Source organism: Schistocerca serialis, chromosome 9 (assembly GCF_023864345.2).
Source record: "Schistocerca serialis cubense isolate TAMUIC-IGC-003099 chromosome 9, iqSchSeri2.2, whole genome shotgun sequence".
Taxonomy (NCBI): Eukaryota; Metazoa; Arthropoda; class Insecta; order Orthoptera; family Acrididae; genus Schistocerca; species Schistocerca serialis.
In genome coordinates, this window is record NC_064646.1 from 348066811 (window position 1) to 348089150 (window position 22340).

Consider the following 22340-nt stretch of genomic DNA (forward strand, 5'->3'; position numbering starts at 1 on the left):
TCTCTGACACTCTTCAGTATGGACGTAGACGAAGTAATCTCTAAACGGAATGTACTGAATAAAATGGGAATATGTTTAGATTGTGACACTAAACCTAAATGTAATTTTATATGCAGATGACCTAATTATAATTGCAGAGAATGAAGATGACATTCAGAGGAGCGTCCATAAAATGCAGTAGATAGCCTCAGACCGCAAGCGAACTTCGTCTATAAAGAAAACGAAAGTGGCGGCATTTCTGAGCATACGACCAGTAAAATCTAAAACAGCCTCCAATAATAAAATCTTGAAGCAAAATTAAGCATTTTGATGTGACATCACTTACGAGTACACCCATGACGTGGACCATAAATTAAATAATGTCACTTTCACCTGTTGAACGATCGTAAAACGTTTGAAGAATAAACCAAGGAAAGAAACTCAGCTGATGTTTTACAAAACCATAGCAGTACCAAAAGTTATTTATGGAAGCGAAACATATGCAACAAAAAAGACAGCAAGAAAAGAGAATGTAAAGTCAGGAAAGGAGGTTCCTAATACGAGTAGGATGTACAAGGAAAGATCGTAAAAGAAATGATACAAGGAAAGATTTAGGAATGTATAACCTAAATGAAAAAATACAGGACAATATGAGAAAATAAAAGAAACAAGTAGACCGTATTAATGACGTACGACTGCTGGTAAAGGCTCTCAATTAAAAATACAATGGAAGAGGCAATCTAGGAACACCACACAAAAGATGGAGAAGCGTACAGGTAATTTGACTAAGACATGAAGAGAAGAAGAAATCAAAAACTTTTTCATATTTATGTGGATGAGGTCATAGCTAGATGAGAACAGTTTTTCTCGAGTCTATAATTTTCTCACTGCATTATACGTTAAGTAGCATTTTTAATAAGAGTGGTTGGATGTACAAGGAAAGATTGTTAAAGAAATGACGATACAAGGAAAGATTGAGGAATACATAACCTAAATGAAAAAACAAAGGAAAATAGGAGAAAATGGAAGAAACAAGTAGACTGTATGAGTGGAGTAAGACTCTTGGTAAAGCTTCTCAATTACAAAAGGCCAGTAAGAAGAAATGTAAGAACACCATACAAGAGATGGAGAACCGTAACAGGCAATCTGCCTAAGACATGAAGAGAAGAAGAAGAAGAAGAAGAAAAACTTTTTGATATTTATGTGAATGAGGTCATAATAATATGAGAACAATTTTTCTCACCGCAGTATACATTAAGTACTATTTTATACGCAGACAATGTTATTGTACAACAGACAAGATAATTTACAAAGTGGACAACAGATCTTAAAAAAAAAAAGAAGGACGGTATGACCTGGTATCTCAACATAAATTAGAAATAGTGATGTTTCTACACAAAAACACGGTAAGATCCAAGTATTGAGATAACTAACAAAATATTGGAGCAGGTATCCAGCTTTAATTATCTTGGATGTGAAATATTCCCAAAAATAGATCGTAACATACAAAAAAAACTTTCCAAATTTAAACATACATATTGAATAATTCATAGAAATCTCAAATACACAGCCTAAAACGACACTAAGCTGAGCCGTTCCGGTAGTATTATATGGAAGTTATACGTGCGGATTCTTGAAGTTAGACAGGAAAGAAAAATACGACAGCTGAGATGATAATTCTCCAGACAGTGAAAGGCTGCACACTAATGGACAAAATACGAAACACACAAATAAGACAAGAGCTACAGATTTTCAATTTGGAAGCCAACATTTTTAAAAAGAAGTCATCTAGTGCAAACATTTATAAAGAATGCAGCAAGATCATCTGCCTGGAGTCGTTATGAACTACAAGCTCACTGGACAGCTAACAAACAAGTGTCGGACGTCCGAGCACAAGATTTCCAGAACAGGCTGTGCTGCCTACTACATGAAATGAGGATGATGATGGTGACGAAAAACTATATTAATACACTAAGAAAGGAAGAATAAAGGAAAGAAAACTGATATTTTGTGGTCATCCGTACAGGAAGAATGACAGTAGGCTGGAACAGTGGTTGGACGTAGATATAGAAACACAATACATTACTACAACTAATGCAGTGCAGAAAACCCACTTGCATTCAAAACAGCTTCCAGTCGTTTCGGAATGGGTAAAGACAGGTACTTCATGGTTTTCGAAGTAAGCATATGCTATTCCTCCTGCAAAATAGTGACAAATTCAGGTAACGATGACGGAGGTGCATATTGACCACTCAGTCTCCTCTCCGAGGTAGACCTCAAAGGCTCAATAACAGTGAGATCTGGTGGTGGTAACTGTAGTGGTCACGGGAGAGCCCATATCGACGAAGCAGATTGCGAGCTCGATGTTGGATTAAGAAAAATTTTGGGTGCAGGAGCCCAGTGATAATGTCTGTTCGACCTTTAAATTCTTACATGATCTGAGTTCAGACCGGCGCCCCTTTGTTCAAGAAACCAGTCCAGGACGATGCAAGCTGTATGAACGGGAGATCTATCTTCTTGGAACACAGTATCTCCACTGAGGAACAAACAATGTACCAGGAGGTGGACCTTATCAGCCAAAATAGTCACACAGTCCTTGGCAGTAACGCAACCTCGCACAGTAACCATGGGGCCTACGGAAATGGAAATGAGCGTTTGGCGTCATTGGCCGGGAGGACCCTTGCGGGGCAGGTCCGGCCGCCTTGATGTAGGTCTTATTACATTCGACGCCACATTGGGCGACCTTCGCGTCGGATGGGGATGAAATGATAATGAAGACAGCGCAACACCCAGTCCCTGAGCGGAGAAAATCCCCAACCCAGCCGGGAATCGAACCCTGGCCCGTAGGACGGCAATCCGTCACGCTGACCACTCAGCTATCGGGGCGGACGCCATGGGGCCTATGGAATATCACGATATGGCTGCCCGAATGATCACTGAATCCCTGCCGTGTTTCACTCTTGTGACGTAAACTCGGCAAGAAGTTGGAACAGCGTGAAACAAGACTCATACAAGCAAATTACTTTCCTTCATTGCCCCACAGTTAAGGTTTTATGGCTTCGGCACCACGTTCTCCAGTTACGGGCATTTTCGTTACTGAGGGAGGGCTTTGGAATCCCAACTCGAACTGAAACTTTGCGCTTAATGAGCTCTTTTCGTGTTCTTTTGGTGCTGACAGGATTCATAAGTGCGACATCCATTTCTGCATTGTCTTCTGCAGCTATAGTCGTTTTATTTTTCGTCACAATCCTCTTCAAAGATTGCCTGTCACGATCACTCAACACGCACTTTTGTCCGCATTCTCACTAAGCGTGTAATGTCGCGAGTCAATACGAGATAATTTTATTGCAGTAAGCTACTTTGCAGAACAAATGGCTCTGAGCACTATGGAACTTAACGTCTAAGGTCATCAGTCCCCTAGAACTTAGAACTACATAAACCTAACTAACCTAAGGACATTACACACATCCATGCCCGAGGCAGGATTAGAACCTGCGACCGTAGCAGTCGCGCGGTTCCGGACTGAAGTGCCTAGAATCGCTCGGTCACCGCGGCCGGCTTTGCAGAACAGCCCGTAGTATTGGGGCCGTTGGCAGTGAAGGAGATAGCCAGTTGTGTCTTAGCAATGAGCACCTGTCGCTATGCTAGCCGTGAGAAGTAGTGTCCGTGTCACTTCGAGCAACTGTATATTCAAACCCCTAAGAATCTAAATAAACTATATTAAATATAATTCAATCTAGTTAAAAATCGGTACACTACCTTCCCTTATTCAAGAAAATATTGCACAAAAATTTCAGTTTTCTATCTGACACCTATAAGATTAAATTCAGTTAGAATCTATATTAGTTTATCTTTTGGTATCATTAGAAAACATTTCCCGGACTCTCAATGGAAAGCACTATTTAATCAGGATTTTCACATTTAAAAACTTTAACTACTTGTCATTTTTGTAAGATAAAAATTCAAGAAAAAATTAATAACTATTTGTTTTGTTGTTGTGGTATAAGTGAGAATGAGTGAGAGTTGTATGTGAGGCATACGTAAAATTTCAATATTATATTATATACAACATTACGTAACTGTGTCGTGGGAAAGTTGCGTTTTACCCACATTGCTGATGACATATGTCTAAGTGTACTTGCTTCTGTAAGGAGGCAGCCAGAAAATCCGTTTGCAGAGTAGTAAGTTTCTAAATTTATTTCAAGATTAGTTTTGTTTTCGTTTGGTTTTGTTAAAGATTATATTAATATTTGCATATTGAAATGACGTAAATGCATCTGGGAATAGTGATTGTCGTACGACAGTTTTGGCGCGAGAATAATCTCGAAGGATAGTTCTGATGGGCTGGTCATTTTGATCAACCAATCAGAGTTAAGCAGTTCCCGCACACTGATCGGTAGTTATATTGAGAGAGAAGCAGACTGAAGAGGAGTCGCGGGTAACTATCGGACGTGCAGGTCATGTTGGACGTCTCCGTCTACGTTATGACTAAAATAAAGAAGTTACTGGTTTCTCGCGTCCAGATTGTATTGCAATGAAAGCAGTTGCATTTACGGACAGATTGTGAAAATTTGAGCTTCGTGAAGTGTTCAAAAAATGGCTCTGAGCACTATGGTACTTAACATCTGAGGTTATCAGTCCTCTAGAACTTAGAACTACTTACACCTAACTAACCTAAGGACATCACACACATCCATGCCCGAGGCAGGATTCGAGCCTGCGACCGTATCGGTCGCGCGGTTCCAGACTGAAGCTCCTAGAACCGCTCGGCCACCACGGCCGGCTTCGTGAAGTGTTTTGTTGAAAAGATAAACGCGTGTGAACTTTCGGACTTTGTAAAATTTCGGGTGGCATATTTCGTATCCGTCTATGAAATATTTGGCGAGCAGTTTCTTTATTAGAAATCCACGGAGCAGGACCGAATGTGAAACTCATATATTGTAGCAGAGTAATGGCTGTAAATCGCACAATAATTCGGGTCGAACTTAAGTACATCCCTGGCTGCCTTGCGTGTGTGTACTGGGTTGTATGAACTGTGAGCTGAGGACAATGGTATTATTCGTAAATTAAATACGGGCTGATGGCAAGTGTTTATTCTGAACCTAAAGAAATAAAAGAACTCCTTGCAGAATTTTGACATTTTCCTAAAGAGATGAAGCAATGGCCCTCCACCCGAAAACTGTTATAAGATATTACAGGATAGCTTGCTACCAGAGTACACGCGGACTTTGCAAAAGTAAGTATTGACGGTGTTTTTCTTTAACGCTGCTTTTAACGCCATCTGAACAGTATCTACGTATGCAGAGAAACGGGCTGGTGATCTGACGCAGTGCCGCAGAAGGTGGAACTTTTGTAGTGCACAGTACGACGAGAGACAGTGATCAAACATACTACGCCGCATTTCAAAGTCGTCCCGCCGCAAGCGGATATGGTTTTTCCGCTTTCCCCGTATGCGATTTAACTCTTTGATACAATGCCTCTCGAAACACCAAACATTTCGGCTATCTCAGCTACAGAAACACCCACTATACGAACACCAACAATTTTTCCACGTTCGAACTCACTTAACTGCGACATAATGCGCTCACAGGAACACAGAACACTGCTCTGATCACGACCGAAGCTTGTAAAGTATCGGGGGGGGGGGGGGGGGGAGGAGGATGGTTTGGTGTTGCTGGGGTCGTTTACGGGAGGAGACCAGACACTGAAGTCATCGGTCTCATCGGAGTAGGGAAGGATGGGAAAGGAAGTCGGCCGTGCCCTTTGAAAGGTACCATCCCGGCATTTTCCTGGAGCAATTTAGGGAAATCGCGGTAAACTTAAGTCAGGATGGCCGGACGTGGGATTGAACCGTCGTCCTCCCGAATGCGAGTTCAGTGTGCCAACTACTGCGCCACCTCGCTCGGTGTAAAGCATCGAGTATATTGCACAGGCTCCGTTTGTAATCAAACAACAGCTCCACACGTACGCTTGGATAGCATCTGTATTTATGCCCAAGCAAGCATTTCAAGCGCTGTTTCATATATTTGTTCATCCCCTATATATGTTGTTGGTATTATTGCACTTTGTTCCATTACAGTAAGAGTAAACATAAAGCTCTGCCCTTTACTGCCCGCGCCGTAAGCGCAAACTGCGCGCCTTTTTAAAGCAGGCGATATCCTCACTCGCGTAGCTGTCGTGGGCGTCCGTCATCTCCACACAACGCTTAAGGAAAGTAAAGGTCGCGCAAAGTGAACGCCGGCAGCTGCTATTGCTGCTCTCTGACGTACTGGCGGTCGCGCCTGCGTTAAAACGGCTCTGAAGACATTGCTGTCATCGCCGACGGTTTCGGCTCGTAGCACCAAAAGCGCAGACGCGCAACGGCAAAACATGGACAGTTCCTAATGGATCAGACCAGAAAGGAGCGCGACTTTTACGTGGCAACTTATAGCGGACGGTTGCGAAATTTAAGTCTCCAGACTGGCATGACGTTGTCACGCCTGCTAAGTGAATTCCAGGAGTGCCAGTTCTGCAAGATTCGCGGAAGAGCTTCTGTGAAGTTTGGAAGGTAGGAGACGAGGTACTGCCAGAATTGTGAGGACGGGTCGTGAGTCGTGCTTGGGTAGCTCAGATGGCAGAGCACTTGCCCGCGAAAGGCAAAGGTCCCGAGTTCGAGTCTCGGTGCAGCACACAGTTTTAATCTGCGCACACTCCGCTGCAGAGTCAAAATCTCATTCTTAGCTCTCCACAAAGACCTGCAACGTATGTGTAAACCTTTCTGCTCCTGGAAGCTTACCACTCAGCTTCCTCCTGTTTCATTTACTTCGAATTTACAAGTGGTGTTCAGTGAGTAATGTAACCGCTTTTTTTCACGGCAAAGTTCGGTTGAAAAAAAGTGGAATTTGTTGTGGGACATCTTGGAATATTCCCTCTTCAGCCCCTATAGTTTCATGAAGTTCCGATAGGTGGCGCCACTATACGTAGTCTTCAAAATGGCTTCTGTAATGGAGGTGCGTTCCAAGCAAGGAGCTGTTACTGAGTTACTTATGGCGGAAAACCAGAGCATAACAGATAATCATAGGCGCCTTTAGAATGTCTACGGAGACGTGGCAGTGAACAAAAGCACGGTGAGTCGGTGGGCTTGGTTCAAATGGCTCTGAGACTTAAAATTTGAGGTCATCAGTCCCCTAGAACTTAGAACTACTTAAACCTAACTAACCTAAGGACATCACACATGTGCATGCCCGAGGCATGATTCGAAACTCCGACCGTATCGGTCGCGCGGTTCCAGACTGTAGCGCCTAGCACCGCTCGGCCACTCCGGCCGGCGCCATGTTGCAAGCTAGAATTCGGAGCCATCTAGCAGCAGAGGGCTGCAAATATAGAGACACAAACAATAAACGAGCACAGTGTTAATAACGTTCGTTTTATTTAAAAAGCTTCGGAAGTTTTGCCATAAAAAATTCGGAGGCGTTGCTTTTCTGCACGCCCTCGTAGGACAATTGAGAAAGACGGATCAGAAAAACTGAAACAGCACACCAACTAACCGAAAGTGTTCTCAACCGTGTACTCTACACACGTAGACAAAGATTACATACACCATTCGTTGGGGAAGGATTGTTTACGATGGTAGTATTTGCCATATGAAAAAATGTTCAAACGTATGTGAAATCTTATGGGACTTAACTGCTAAGGTCATCAGTCCCTAAGCTTACACACTGCTTAACCTAAATTGTCCTAAGGACAAACACACACACCCATGCCCGAGGGAGGACTCGAACCTCCGCCGAGCCAGCCCCACAGTCCACGACTGCAGCGGCCTAGACCGCTCGGCTAATCCCGCGCGGCTTGCCATATGAGTTCTACAAGACAGAGTAATCAGATCTTCATGCAAATAACGAGGGCGTAGTTCGCCGAGGTAGGAAAAGGCTTGTAAGAAGTGGGGATTAGAGTGGAGGATATCCATAAATGTATTCTGCTCAAAAACAGACTCAAAGGCGCCTTCGTTTCCGAGAAAAGCCGGAACTAAAAACTGACAATAAATCGGCTGAACGCGGAAATACTAGGTTAAAGTTAAGGAAAAGAGTAACTGAAACAGCTTCGTCCGGAGACAGCCGATACAACAATAAGAGAGATATCAAGACACAAAGAACTGAAGACATTAGTTGCCAGTGGGCATTGATTTATAACAATGGCGCAAATTGGAAATTTGTGCCGGAGTGCGATTCAGACCTTTGTCTCCTGCTTACTAGGCCTCATAAGGAGAAGACCTGAGTTCAAATTACGATCTGCCACAAATTTTAAACTTGTCCCATTGATAGAAATCAGTGCCCACTCGTAGCTAACGTCTTTAATTCCTTCAGAAATTTTTCCTGTTCATGGCGGTATGGCCCAGCAACTAGCGAGAAATGTTTTGAAGAGATAAACAGTATTTCCAGTCAAGATTATTTATCTCTTCAAAAACATTCAATACGTTATTTATTTTGATTCGTAGTGACTGCAGGAAACAAAATGGTGCCTGTTCTTTCGGACGTGTCCAAGAAGAGAGATATAGCATTGAATATACTGAATTTAAGAGATGTTAGTCTTACTGAATTAAGCAATTTACTCTTTACGTTCTTGCAGAATGTGAGTAGCTGCAAGTAATAGAAATGTATGGTAGCCGTACACAAAGAATCAGATGTGGAGAACAAGCTAACTGCTCGAAGATGCGCGAGATACAATAGGATTCGCACCAAGTCTGTCAAATTACCAACTACTTTTAAGTTCACTGGTACAGGAGATTAACATTTTCGGCAGTAGATATACATTTGCCCACCGAGTTTCTGCTTCGCATCGTAGCCTATTGCTCGATTTCCGAACAGCTAGGCTTACGGTCACGCGGTCAAGGTGATGAAACCCATCGGGCTGTGGGAGTGCTACAGTTCGTTCGCCATCTAACACCGGAAGAACGATTGTCGGCACCTCTCTGTCAGTGTGTTCGCATCCGCTTTTCCGCAAACCGCCTTTACAACACTGCTTCTGGTTGGCCAACATCGATTCTGGAAATGCGGTTCTGATTGCCGGATATCAGCTCCCACAATCGGGCTCCGGTCCGAATAAACGCTCTAGCGCATTTGAATCGTGGTTGGGTTGCGAGGTTCTACTTTGTTTTTAAAATTTTGTTTTTAAATGTTGGTGAATGTGCACGAACTGAGTTTATGTGGAGTGAAGGAAAAGGAGTCTTCGATTTATAAGGAAGTTACTAGACGAAAAGCACGCTATATATATATATATATATATATATATATATATATATATATCAACGTTTAGGTAAGTTTTTCTTTGTAATAATCATATAACGTGCTTTTCGTCTAGTGACTTCCTTATAAATCGAAGACTCCTTTTCCTTCACTCCACATAAACTCAGTTCGTGCACATTCACCAACATATGATGATGATGAAGTCCCATACTCCGTGACGGAGCGTAGGGGAACGATGCGGGAGACCTGCACCGCCGTACTAGGCAAGGTCCTGGTGGAGGTGGTTTGCCATTGCCTTCCTCCGACCGTAATGGGGATGAATGATGATGAAGACAACACCCAGTCATCTCGAGGCAGGAAAAATCCCTGACCAACATATATATATATGAATCAGCACAGTTTAAGCTGAAAAAATGCGGAATTTGTTGTGATACATCGGGGAATATATTCGCTTCAGCCCCTACAGTTTCATGAAGTTCCGGCAGGTGGCGACACTATATGTAGCCTTCAAAATGGCGTCTATAGCGGAAGTGTGTTCCAAGCAGAGAGCTGAAAACCAGAACTGCCAAAAACGCGGTGTCGCTCCGACGTGTGTTATGGAGCTTGCGGTGGGGAAGAGTTGGCTCTGTTTTATTTAGCACTATGGTCCAAAACTTTTCTAATTTCAGTCCTTCATCCTTTCTGTGAAAGCTATTTTTGTACTTCTGAATATATATGGGCTATCTTTATATCCTATCACAGTAATTATTTGACGTTGATAAAAGCAATAGAATTTGGTATTTTCCTGGTTCCAGGGCATGATCCGCTACTCTCGATTTAACCTTGTTGCTTAGACGACAATTGCTCTTGTTTTCCTTAAGCCAATTGTTAATACATCTTTAAGTAGTTCCTATTTGCACTTGAGCGAATGAGCAAAGGATTTCGTGTACTACTGCTGTGGTTCATACGGTAAATCCGTCGCCTGATCGTGTTTTCTGTCCGCAGGTCGCTTGTGTGGACAAAGCAGAGATTTCTGTGATCGATCGCTTATCGTTTGTAATTACGAAGGACGCTGATAAATCGGGCGCGAAGTGTGGCAATATGTCTAACTTTACGTTATAGCTTATAGTAATACAGGCAGTACAAACCACTATAGAAGGCGAAGCTGATTCCAGGATTGGCGCTTATATTAAGGAGAAAAACAAATATAAACACACTGACATTCTCAGATTTTGCCGTAATCACCATTTTGAAGCTTGTGCAATAGAAATAGAAACTCACGAAAACTTCATGCTAAAAGCGATGATACACTGGTCTCCATCTGGTCATTCATTTCATTTCCGTGTTCGGTAAGCATTTCCAAAAAATAGCAGCTGCGATAGCTTTGTCATTTCCTTCGTAAACATTTTGTATTGTGCACGGATTGTCCAGGAGGAGGCATACAAGTAGGTGGCTTGGATCTTCTTCAGCCCCGCAGTCGCGAAAGGTGTCAGCGCTAGGTGGAAGGATTCCCCATTTCTTCAGGTTGGTCTTGCATCGGGGGACGCCCACTCTTACAAGGGAACCTCCCCATCGCACCCCCCTCAGATTTAGTTATAACTTGGCACAGTGGATAGGCCTTGATAAACTGAACACAGATCAATTGAGGAAACAGGAAGAAGTTGTGTGGAACTGTGAAAAAATAAGCAAAATATACAAACTGAGTAGTCCATTGGCCACATAGGTAACATCAAGGAGAACGTGAGCTCAGGAGCGCCGTGGTCCCGTGGTAGCGTGAGCATCTGCAGAAGGAGGGGTCCTTGGTTCAAGTCTTCCCTCGAGTGAAAATTTTACTTTCTTTATTTTTGCATAGTTATTATCTGTCCGTTCGTTCATTGACGTCTCTGTTCACTGTAATAAGTTAAGTGTCTGTGTTTTGCGACCGCATCGCAAAACCGTGCGATTAGTAGACGAAAGGACGTGCCTCTCCAATCGGAACCGAAAACATTTGATCGCAAGGTCGTAGGTCAACCGATTCCTCCACAGGAAAACACATCTGATATATTTTATACGACACTGCTGACGGCATGTGCGTCACATGACAGGAATATGTTGTCGACCCACCTAACTTGTACACTTGGCGAATGGGTAAAAAGATTCTTCTACCATGTCCGGTTTAGGTTTTCTTGTGGATGTGATAATCACTCCAAAAAAAGTGATGAAAACGTAAGAGTTTGTCACATAAACTGAAAATAAAAATTTAAACTCTTCACTCGATGGGAGATTTGAACCAAGAACCTTTCGTTCGGCAGCTGCTCACGTTACCACGAGACCACGGCGCTCCTGCGTTGCCTGTGTCCTTGATGTTGCATATCTTGCCATGAAGTACTCAGTTTGTATATTTTGCTTATTTTTTCACAGTTCCACACAACTTCTTCCTGTTTTCTCAATTGATCTGTGTTCAGTTTTTCAAGGCCTATCCACTGTGCCAACTTATAACTAAATCTGAGGGGGGTGCGATGGGGAGGTTCCCTTGTTAGGTGGTTGAGGGACCTCCATACAGGGTATTGTAGGTTTTCAGCAGGAGCTAGTTCTTCTTTTTGTGATACGTCTACGGCAGTGAGCTCTTCCATGTTGCAAGACGAATTGCCTCTGGTGCTCCCTCCAGTGGTGCAGACCTAGCAAGGAAACTCTAGCGGGATTTAAGGCGGGACTTGCTGCCTGATAACCGTACAGAGGTGGTTATTCTCCTGCTTTGTTCTCTCATGGTCTGCAGCAGTGGCCCTCCGGATGTTGGGTGGGCCTATTCTAACAATCGGATACAATTTCTGCAATTTCAAGCATCCTGAGATGATCCTTGCAGTATCGTTGACCGTAATATCCTTTCACAACCGGTCTTCATCTGGTGATTTCGAATTATTTACTAAGCAACTACTCGCATTATTGAACTTCTTACCCTCCAAACAGAATGAGGTAAAACTAAATGAAAAAGTTAATTTAAATGTCTATGGCGTACCAAGCCTACAGCCCTACTAAAGGCCCCTGTCATCTCATATGATATAACTCTCCCTCCTACAATTTACAGCAAGACTTTTGGAATCCAGCAGTGGTGTTAACGATATTTCTGTAGACACGTGGCGATTGTAAAACCATTTTGTAAACTGCAAGAGTAATTGATGAAAAACGAATTGAGGGCATTTAAAATGCACCTATTTGTGAAATACATACTGAAAATAACTACACAACACTCCTGGGATCAATGAAGAGTGTATACTGTTCTATAAAATTGCCGATGGTTCCCAGAAAAAGTTTAATAAAATAAAATTCCAGTTTTTTCTCCTTATTTTACAATTATCAGTCGAGGTACACAGTTCAACTGCCACTGATGCCAAACATCACAGTTCATCTTTCATAGCAGAGCTATAGGTCACAGTGGCGTTCGTGGTAATAATTGCTCAATTGCTCGCGTGAACGGACACGGTATCGAACGTGAAGTATCGATACTCTGATCACGACTAAATCTTTAAGGAAAGTATCGTACTGAGAAGGTATCGAATGAAAACTATCAGTACCTTGATATATCGGTGCTCCATCTTTCTCTTGCGTCTTCGTCCCGCATCGGCGCAGAGTCGACATAGTTATCAACGGATCTGGCTTGGCTGGTCTAGAGGGTGGTCGGACACCCTTCATATCGCCCCGGCACGGAATGTGAATACATGAACTTCCGATTCTTCCTCCGTACTGTCACTCAAGAACAATATTGTGCCCAATTGCTTCACTGATAATTGATGATATTGCGAAGATGCTGCCCGTCTTTTGAAAATAAATGCTTGGAGGACACAAAGGTTGCTGATACTCGTTCACTATCTTATGCAACTGAAGGGGGAATAGAGTCTTTACGGCTTCCCAATGCGCTAAAGGATTAGTCCACAGTGGTGACACACAGGTATTGCTAAATAAAGGCTCGTTCCAGCTTTTCAATCAGTCAGATTAGGTGTAATGTTGCGGTGGTAGAGGGATCTGCCGTTGTGATTAATCCCAGCATTGCCCAGGGTACGCCCGATCGCTTATAATGACATGCCGTCTCGTGCGTATTTCTCTGTGTTGCGATCTTCCAGTTTTTGATTGTGTTTGGTTTGTGGAGCTCTCAACTGCGCGGTCATCAGCGTCGTACAAAGTCCCAATTTTTACCCACTCCAATTTTTCACGCAATCCAATTGAGCCACTGTCACGAATGATGATGATGATGAAATGATAAGAACAACACAAACAACCCAGTCCCCGGGCAGAGAAAATCCCCAACTCGGCCGGGAAGAGGTCTCTTCCGTGTGTTACTCCCATTAATATAACATCTATACTAATGGTCAGCCAATTAATCCTACCATAAGATCTTTCATTTACGTCGATGATATAGCAGCTGCTGGCCAAGGGAGAACTTTTGAGGAGGTGGCAGAAAAACTAACAACAGATCTTAAGACCCTATATTACTGTTATGACAGTAACTATCTGAAGCCAACCCCTTCAAAGACACAAGTGTGTGCATTCAACTTACGGAACACAAAGGAAACTGAGCATAGCATGGAGAGGTCAACAAATAACACACTGCGATACTCCAAAATATCTGGGAGTAAAGTTGCACCGTTCCCTCACCTTCAAAGACCACTGCACACATACTAAAATGAAAGTCTGTGCTGCCGGCCGGAGTGGCCGAGCGGTTCTAGGCGTTACAGTCTGGAACCGCGCGGCCGCTACGGTCGCAGGTTCGAATCCTGCCTTGGGCATGGATGTGTGTGATGTCCTTAGGTAAGTTACGTTTAAGTAGTTCTAAGTTATAAGGGACTGATGACCTCAGAAGTTAAGGCCCATAGTGCTCAGACCCAAAGTCTGTGCTAGGAACAATATTATTCGAAAACTGACAGGCAACAAGTGGGGAGGACATCTGGATGTTCTCCGCACATCTGTCCTTTCTTTGTGCTTCTCCGCTGCAAAAGATGAAGCATCTCCTTGGAAGAACTCCAACCACGCGAAACAGAAAAATATTGCCCTAAATGAAACAGGTCGCATTGTGACAGACTGCCTGCGAGCAACCCCGGTTAACAGAATCTACTATCTCTTGGGCATAGTACTTCCAGATATCCGAAAGAGAACTGCAACTGAAATGTAAAGAAAGAAGTTGGAGACAGACCCAAACATTCCCTGCCTGAGCACAAGCATCAATAACCAAGACTGAAACCGAGAAAAAGGTTCCTGCAGACCACATAACCAATTCCGACACCAACTGCAATGCTTAAAATGCAACTCAGGCACAATTCAACGTCAGAGGAGTATTGGGATGACTCCAAAGAGGAACTAGCTGCAGATCACCACCGCCCGTACAAGACATGAAAGATCCTCTATAGACTGAGAACTGAGGTCTTTCGGTCAAAGGTAAACATGAAGAAACGGGGATACACCTCAGAGGAGTGAGTGTGGTGAATCTTAAGACCACCAGCAGCTGCTCAACTGCAGGGAATTAGCAGAACCTGTCTCGATGGGCGATTTGGTTGTCCCTAACGATAAGGCAATTCGTACAGCGGAATTCTGGGCACCACTTGGAATATAATCATGTGCAAATATTTGTGAGTGCGTGTGTGTGTGTGTGTGTGTGTGTGTGTGTGTGTGTGTGTGTGTGTGTGTGTGTGTGCGACCGCGCGTACGTGAATGATTCAACAATATACAGGGTGGTCTATTGATCGTGACCGGGACAAATATCTCACGAAATAAGCGTCAAACAAAAAAACTACAAAGAACGAAACTTGTCTAGCTTGAAGGGGGAGCCGGCCGAGGTGGCCGAGCGGTTGTAGGCGCTACAGTCTGGAACCGCGTGAACGCTACGGTCGCAAGTTCGAATCCTGCCTCGAGCATGGACGTGTGTGATATCCTTAGGTTAGTTAGGTTTAAGTAGTTCTAAGTTCTAGGGGACTGATGACTTCAGAAGTTAAGTCCTATAGTGCTCAGAGCCATTTGAAATATTTTTGAAGGGGGAAACCAGATGACGCTATGGTTGGCCCGCTGGATGGCGCTGCCATAGGTCAAACTGATGGCAACTGTGTTTTTTTTAAAATAGGAACCCCCATTCTTTATTACACATTCGTGTAGTACGTAAAGAAATATGAATGCTTTAGTTGGACCACTTTTTTCGATTTGTAATAGATGGCGCTGTAATAGTCACAAACATATGGCCCACAACAGTTGGTAACAGGTGCGTTTTTTTAAATTAAAATACAGAACGTAGGTACGTTAGAACATTTTATTTCGGTTGTTCCAATGTGATACATGTACTTTTGTCAACTTATCATATCTGAGAACGCATGCTGCTACAACGTGTTTACCTGTAAATATCACATTAATGCAATAAATGCTCAAAATGATGTCCGTCAACCTCAACGCATTTGGCAATACGTGTAACGACATTCCTCTCAACAGCGAGTAGTTCACCTTCCGCAATCTTCGCACATGCATTGACGATGCGCTGACTCATGTTGTCAGGCGTTGTCGGTGGATCACGACGGCAAATATCCTTCAACTTTCCCCACAGAAAGAAATCCGGGGACGTCAGATGCGGCCCATTGTATGGTGCTTCGACGACCAATCCATCTATCATGAAATATGCTATTCAATAGCGCTTCAACCGCACGCGAGCTATGGCCGGACATACATCATCTTGGAATACATCGCCATTCTGTCATGCAGTGAAACATCTTGTAGTAACATCGGTAGAACATTACGTAGGAAATCACCATACATTGCACCATTTAGATTGCCATCCATAAAATGGGGGCCAATTATTCTTCCTCCCATAACGCCGCACCATATATTAACCTGCCAAGATAGCTGATGTTCCACTTGTCGCAGCCATCGTGGATTTTCCGTTGCCCAATAGTGCATATTATGCCGGTTTACGTTACCGCTGTTGGTGAATGACGCTTCGTCGCTAAATAGAACGCGTGCAAAAAATCTATCATCGTCCTGCAATTTCTCTTGTGCTCAGTGGCAGAACTGTACACGGCGTTCAAATTCCTCGCCATGCAATTCCTGGTGCATGGAAATATGGTACGGGTGCAGTCGATGTTGATGTAGCATTCTCAACACCGACGTTTCTGAGATTCCCGATTCTGGTGCAATTTGTCTGCTACTGATATGCGGATTAGCCGCGACAGCAGCTAAAACACGTACTTGGGCTTCATCATTTGTTGCAGGTTGTGGTTGACGTTCCACATGTGGCTGAACACTTCCTGTTTCCTTAAATAACGTAACTATCCGGCGAGCGGTCCGGACACTTGGATGATGTCGTCCAGGATACCGAACAGCATACACAGCACACGCCCGTTGGGAATTTTGATCACAATAGCCATACATCAACACGATATTGACCTTTTCCGCAATTGATAAACGGTCCATTTTAACACGGGCAATATATCACGAAGTAAATACCGTCCGCACTGGCGGAATATTACGTGATACCACGTACTTATACGTTTGTGACTATCACAGTGCCATCTATCACAAAGCGAAGAAAGTGGTCCAACTAAAACATTCCTATTTCTTTACGTACTACACGAATATGTAATAAAAATGTGGGTTCCTATTTAAAAAAACGAAGTTTATATGCGTTTGACTTATGGCAGCGCCATCTAGCGGGCCAACCGTAGCGCCATCTGGTTTCCCCCTTCAAGCTGGACAAGTTTCGTTCTTTGTAGTTTTTTCGTTTGAGAAGCTTATTTCGTGAGATATTTGGCCCGGTCACGATCAATGGACCACCTTATATGTAGGGGACATCAAAACAAATATTTTTCGCTAATGTCATTTTTTCCTACGAGGATTATTTAAACCGTTGGAGGCCGTATTACGATTTTCAGTAGTTAGAGGGCGTATTACGCTCTTCGGCTGTAGGCAACTGCTGTCCCCCAGTGTAGTAGTGCATTGTCTCTGTTTACTAATGGAGCGATACACCTGGAGTGAGTACACTGATATGGTTGGTGCGTGCAACGTAGCGCACCACAACGGACGAGCTGCACAGCGGGTTTATCAGCAACACTGTCCTAATCGCCGTATCCCGCATCATACGACCTTTGCTGCTGTGTACCAACGTCTGCGTGAGACCGGGTCATTTAGCAGATTACCTGGACAGGGATGCCGTCGCACGGTAAGAAGGCTGCAATTTGAGGAAGCTGTCTTGCAGCATGTGGAGCGGGATCTTACAATCAGAACACGTGCAACTGCACGTCACATGGGGACGAATCAGACGAATGTAAGAACAGTCCTTCGAGAGCAATTGTTACGTCCATTTCACATACAGCGTGTCCACAACCTGGAACCAGTTGATTATCCACCCAGAGCACAGTTTTCGCAGTGGTACCTGGAACAGTGTGAAATACATCTTACATTTCCACCCTCTTTGTTGTTTACCGATGAAGCAACGTTCGGGCGTGATGGAGTCTTCAAGATGCAGAGTTCGCATGTTTTGAGTGAGGATAACCCACATGGCACAGTTACTAGCGCTCATCAAGTGCGGTTCTTCGTTAATGTGTGGGTCAGTGTTGGTGAAGACTGTTTAATTGGCCCGTATCTGGTACCTAGTTGTTGTCTCTTGGTCATAAAAAAATGGAAAAGTGTTTGTTGGTTTAATTAACTTGCCGCCAGAGAAATCTTCCTCTAACGGTTTAAATATTCCTCATAGGAAAAAATGACATTAGGGAAAAATTTTTTTTTTTTGATGTCCCCTACAACCTCCCAGAGTTTGTCGGTTTAAATAGTTTTCACCCTATATATATATACTCCTGGAAAAGGAAAAAAGAACACATTGACACCGGTGTGTCAGACCCACCATACTTGCTCCGGACACTGCGAGAGGGCTGTACAAGCAATGATCACACGCACGGCACAGCGGACACACCAGGAACCGCGGTGTTGGCCGTCGAATGGCGCTAGCTGAGCAGCATTTGTGCACCGCCGCCGTCAGTGTCAGCCAGTTTGCCGTGGCATACGGAGCTCCATCGCAGTCTTTAACACTGGTAGCATGCCGCGACAGCGTGGACGTGAACCGTATGTGCAGTTGACGGACTTTGAGCGAGGGCGTATAGTGGGCATGCGGGAGGCCGGGTGGACGTACCGCCGAATTGCTCAACACGTGGGGCGTGAGGTCTCCACAGTACATCGATGTTGTCGCCAGTGGTCGGCGGAAGGTGCACGTGCCCGTCAACCTGGGACCGGACCGCAGCGACGCACGGATGCACGCCAAGACCTTAGGATCCTACGCAGTGCCTTAGGGGACCGCACCGCCACTTCCCAGCAAATTAGGGACACTGTTGCTCCTGGGGTATCGGCGAGGACCATTCGCAACCGTCTCCATGAAGCTGGGCTACGGTCCCGCACACCGTTAGGCCGTCTTCCGCTCACGCCCCAACATCGTGCAGCCCGCCTCCAGTGGTGTCGCGACAGGCGTGAATGGAGGGACGAATGGAGACGTGTCGTCTTCAGCGATGAGAGTCGCTTCTGCCTTGGTGCCAATGATGGTCGTATGCGTGTTTGGCGCCGTGCAGGTGAGCGCCACAATCAGGACGGCATACGACCGAGGCACACAGGGCCAACACCTGGCATCATGGTGTGGGGAGCGATCTCCTACACTGGCCGTACACCACTGGTGATCGTCGAGGGGACACTGAATAGTGCACAGTACATCCAAACCGTCATCGAACCCATCGTTCTACCATTCCTAGACCGGCAAGGGAACTTGCTGTTCCAACAGGACAATGCACGTCCGCATGTATCCCGTGCCACCCAACGTGCTCTAGAAGGTGTAAGTCAACTACCCTGGCCAGCAAGATCTCCGGATCTGTCCCCCATTGAGCATGTTTGGGACTGGATGAAGCGTCGTCTCACGCGGTCTGCACGTCCAGCACGAACGCTGGTCCAACTGAGGCGCCAGGTGGAAATGGCATGGCAAGCCGTTCCACAGGACTACATCCAGCATCTCTACGATTGTCTCCATGGGAGAATAGCAGCCTGCATTGCTGCGAAAGGTGGATATACACTGTACTAGCGCCGACATTGTGCATGCTCTGTTGCCTGTGTCTATGTGCCTGTGGTTCTGTCAGTGTGATCATGTGATGTATCTGACCCCAGGAATGTGTCAATAAAGTTTCCCCTTCCTGGGACAATGAATTCACGGTGTTCTTATTTCAATTTCCAGGAGTATATATATATATATATATATATATATATATATATATATATATATATGTGTGTGTGTGTGTGTGTGTGTGTGTGTGTGCGTGTGTGTGTGTGATTGAACAATATATGTATCGCATGTTATGCTCTGGACTAGTATAAATAAATAAAACAGCCAGAGCAGTTTTCCGTGTCCCTACTCGTATATGGTGGGGTCGAAGAGAGCGACCGAATGTGGGTGATACCGCTGCCTTCGGCAGATGCAGCAGTCGCTCGCTGTTGCTGTTGTGTTACGCGCTGTTGTGCAGGGTCGCGTTTCCCCATCGGCGAGTAACTGCCCGGAGAACCGCCCCGGCCGCGCCCGAAATAGTGCGAGTGGTTTAGGCGTGGCAACCTTTTGTTGTCGTCCCTAAGCGAGTGTGTGCGTCGAGCTGAGCCGATCCGAGGCGGGCCCAGAGCGCTAAGGAGGCGGCAGCGGAACACCGCACTCCGCGGCGGGCTGCGTAATTTTCTTCCCTCGGCGGCGAACCCTCCCCCTCCCCCGTCGCGCCTAGCTGTCCGCCCCGCATTCACACGATCCTTTTCAGAAACGAGCCCTCAAGGCTGAGGGGGTAACGCCTGTGAAACACTTGACGGGAAACGGTCCCGCTGTCTTTGTCGAAGTTAATTCCGCGCGAAGGGGAGAAAATTACTGGAGGCGAGGGGGATCGATGAGGGTTTGCGGGGTGCCGGAGTGCCGGGGCGGCAATGGCGGCGAGACGTCACCAGCGAGTAGGCACCCGAGGGCCGCGGCCAGCACTTGCTGATTGGGCGGCCGCTGCGCGCGTCACCGACGATGTGGGCCTGTTTTTCTCCTGCTGGAGGACACTGACGGTTATTGGGTCTTTGTGTCACTGCGGAAACACGCATTGACAGGACCGGCGACATGCATCGAGATTGACAGGGAGAGGGAGGGGGGGGGCGATTAGAAGAGAGCGAGATAGGGAAGAAGAGAGTGAGAGGGAGAGAACAAAGTCTGAGACTGCATGAGGAGGAATGAGCGGGAAGAACGTGGGAAGACGAAGAGAGACTGAGGAAAAGAATGAGCCTGAGATGTCAATAAACATTTGAGAGGTCGCGTTAGCCCCCTCTTATATTTCTATCTTACTTTGAGTAATTCGATTTCCCTCTTTAATTGCATGCGGTGAAAAGTTGCTATTCCTTCACACGCAGACTTCCCACGCAGTGTCTCTCGTCGCCCGGGTGGTCTGGTGACAGGCAGGTTCTGCTGATCTTGAAAGGGTTATACCGACGGGTGTGAGGGAGTCGAGTGGATGCTGTCCAGACGCCGACATTGTCATAAGAGCGGGGGCGACACGCCCACAGGGGCCTGATGGAGCAGCTGGGCTAGAGATTCCGTTACTTCGCAGAAAGTTAGTGAAAACACTTTCTGGCGGGCTACCAGCGAGGCGTGGGAATGACTTGTGTTCCCAGGCAGTCTTGGCAGGCAAATTCCCGCGTTTTCTGCAAAATCGTAACTGTGATTGGCTTGCTCAGGGGATAGCTCCGTGACGTAGCAAAATCGGTGCAGAAATTGGCGCCAGGTATCTCCATTGGTGGAATAGTAGTGCGTCGGCAATAGAGTGGGGTTGGGAATGTTCTGTGTTCGGCTTGTATGGGTGCTCTTGTGGGAGTCGGCTCTCGCCTTTCGGTCGGAGTAGGTTACAAGACTGAACTCTCGCTGCTCTGGACAGCCTGCCTTCCGTTGGCTGTCTAATATACTTTCATCTAATTGTAACTGTTTGACGAAGTTGCTGAAGTTTCGACTTCAACATAACTTTCCGAGTACAGTTGGCAATTGAGCGTTCTGCGTACAAGCGGCCTATGTTGTCCGTCTTGAGCAGTTTTGGCTAAAGTTGACTGTATCGGAGTTACTGCGTGACTTCGCTTGTTAAAATCCCTCACTGTACCGTCAGTGATTGTAGTGATTGTGTGGCGAGCCTTCTTCGTCTCCCTCAGAGGCGCATTTGTGTTGCTAGGAAGTCTTTAGTCTGGAATAACCAGACCAGGAGAATTTGTTTCGGGCTATGCTCGCGACATTATCATCACCACGACGGGACGTCGAAGCAACCAGCCATCGCCTCCTGTATGCCAGATGGTGTCCTTGAAGTTAAGAAGATAGCTTGGCAATGTATGTCCGCAGCACCGGCAAATCAGGGAATTTCGCAATGTGACCATTAGAGCTCAGCAGAGCGCGCCTGTTCCCGTCTTTTCTAACGTGGTTCTGTCTTGGGTGTTCATTGTCTGAGTTCTCACTACTGTAGCAGCAATTAATATTGGGTTGGCTGGGTGTTTCTCTTAAGATCTGAGTTGCAAGGAATTGGCTCCACATACCACTTGGTGATAAATGTCACAATCTAGTTTATGGACAACCTCACCTTCACCGCATTTATTTGGGTATCCAGTTTGACATATTGTAAATGTTTCATGTGTTTTGTTTATTATTTTGAATTTAGTCATATTAAATCAAATTGTTATTTTGGACAGCTTTCATTCTGTGGATCGGTAAAACAACCTTTTCATTTCTAACTACGTTAATGAAACTTTCCTTTATCAAATTAATTTATATCAAATTAAATTATTGCAGGTGCCAAACTTTTTTTCTACTCCACTTGCAGGGTCGATTAGAGTCAGTTCGCGTTCTTCTTAATCCATGTGCAACAGCGAAAGTCAGAGTTAGAAAAGGGGGGGGGGGGCCTTAGAGCATAATTTCCATATGAAGATTCTAGAAGAATTTAGTGTTAAATACACTGCTAGCCACGTCACCTCGCACACTGAGAAAAAAAAAAAAAAAAAAAAAAACCGCAAGACCAAGAATGAATTGTGCGGCATAAACGAAAGTTGGTAGGCGTGTTTCTACATCTGAAAGATGTCGTCTATTCAAATTTAGTCTCATACGCTTGTGAGCGTTGCCTACCTTTGGGACTGGACGCG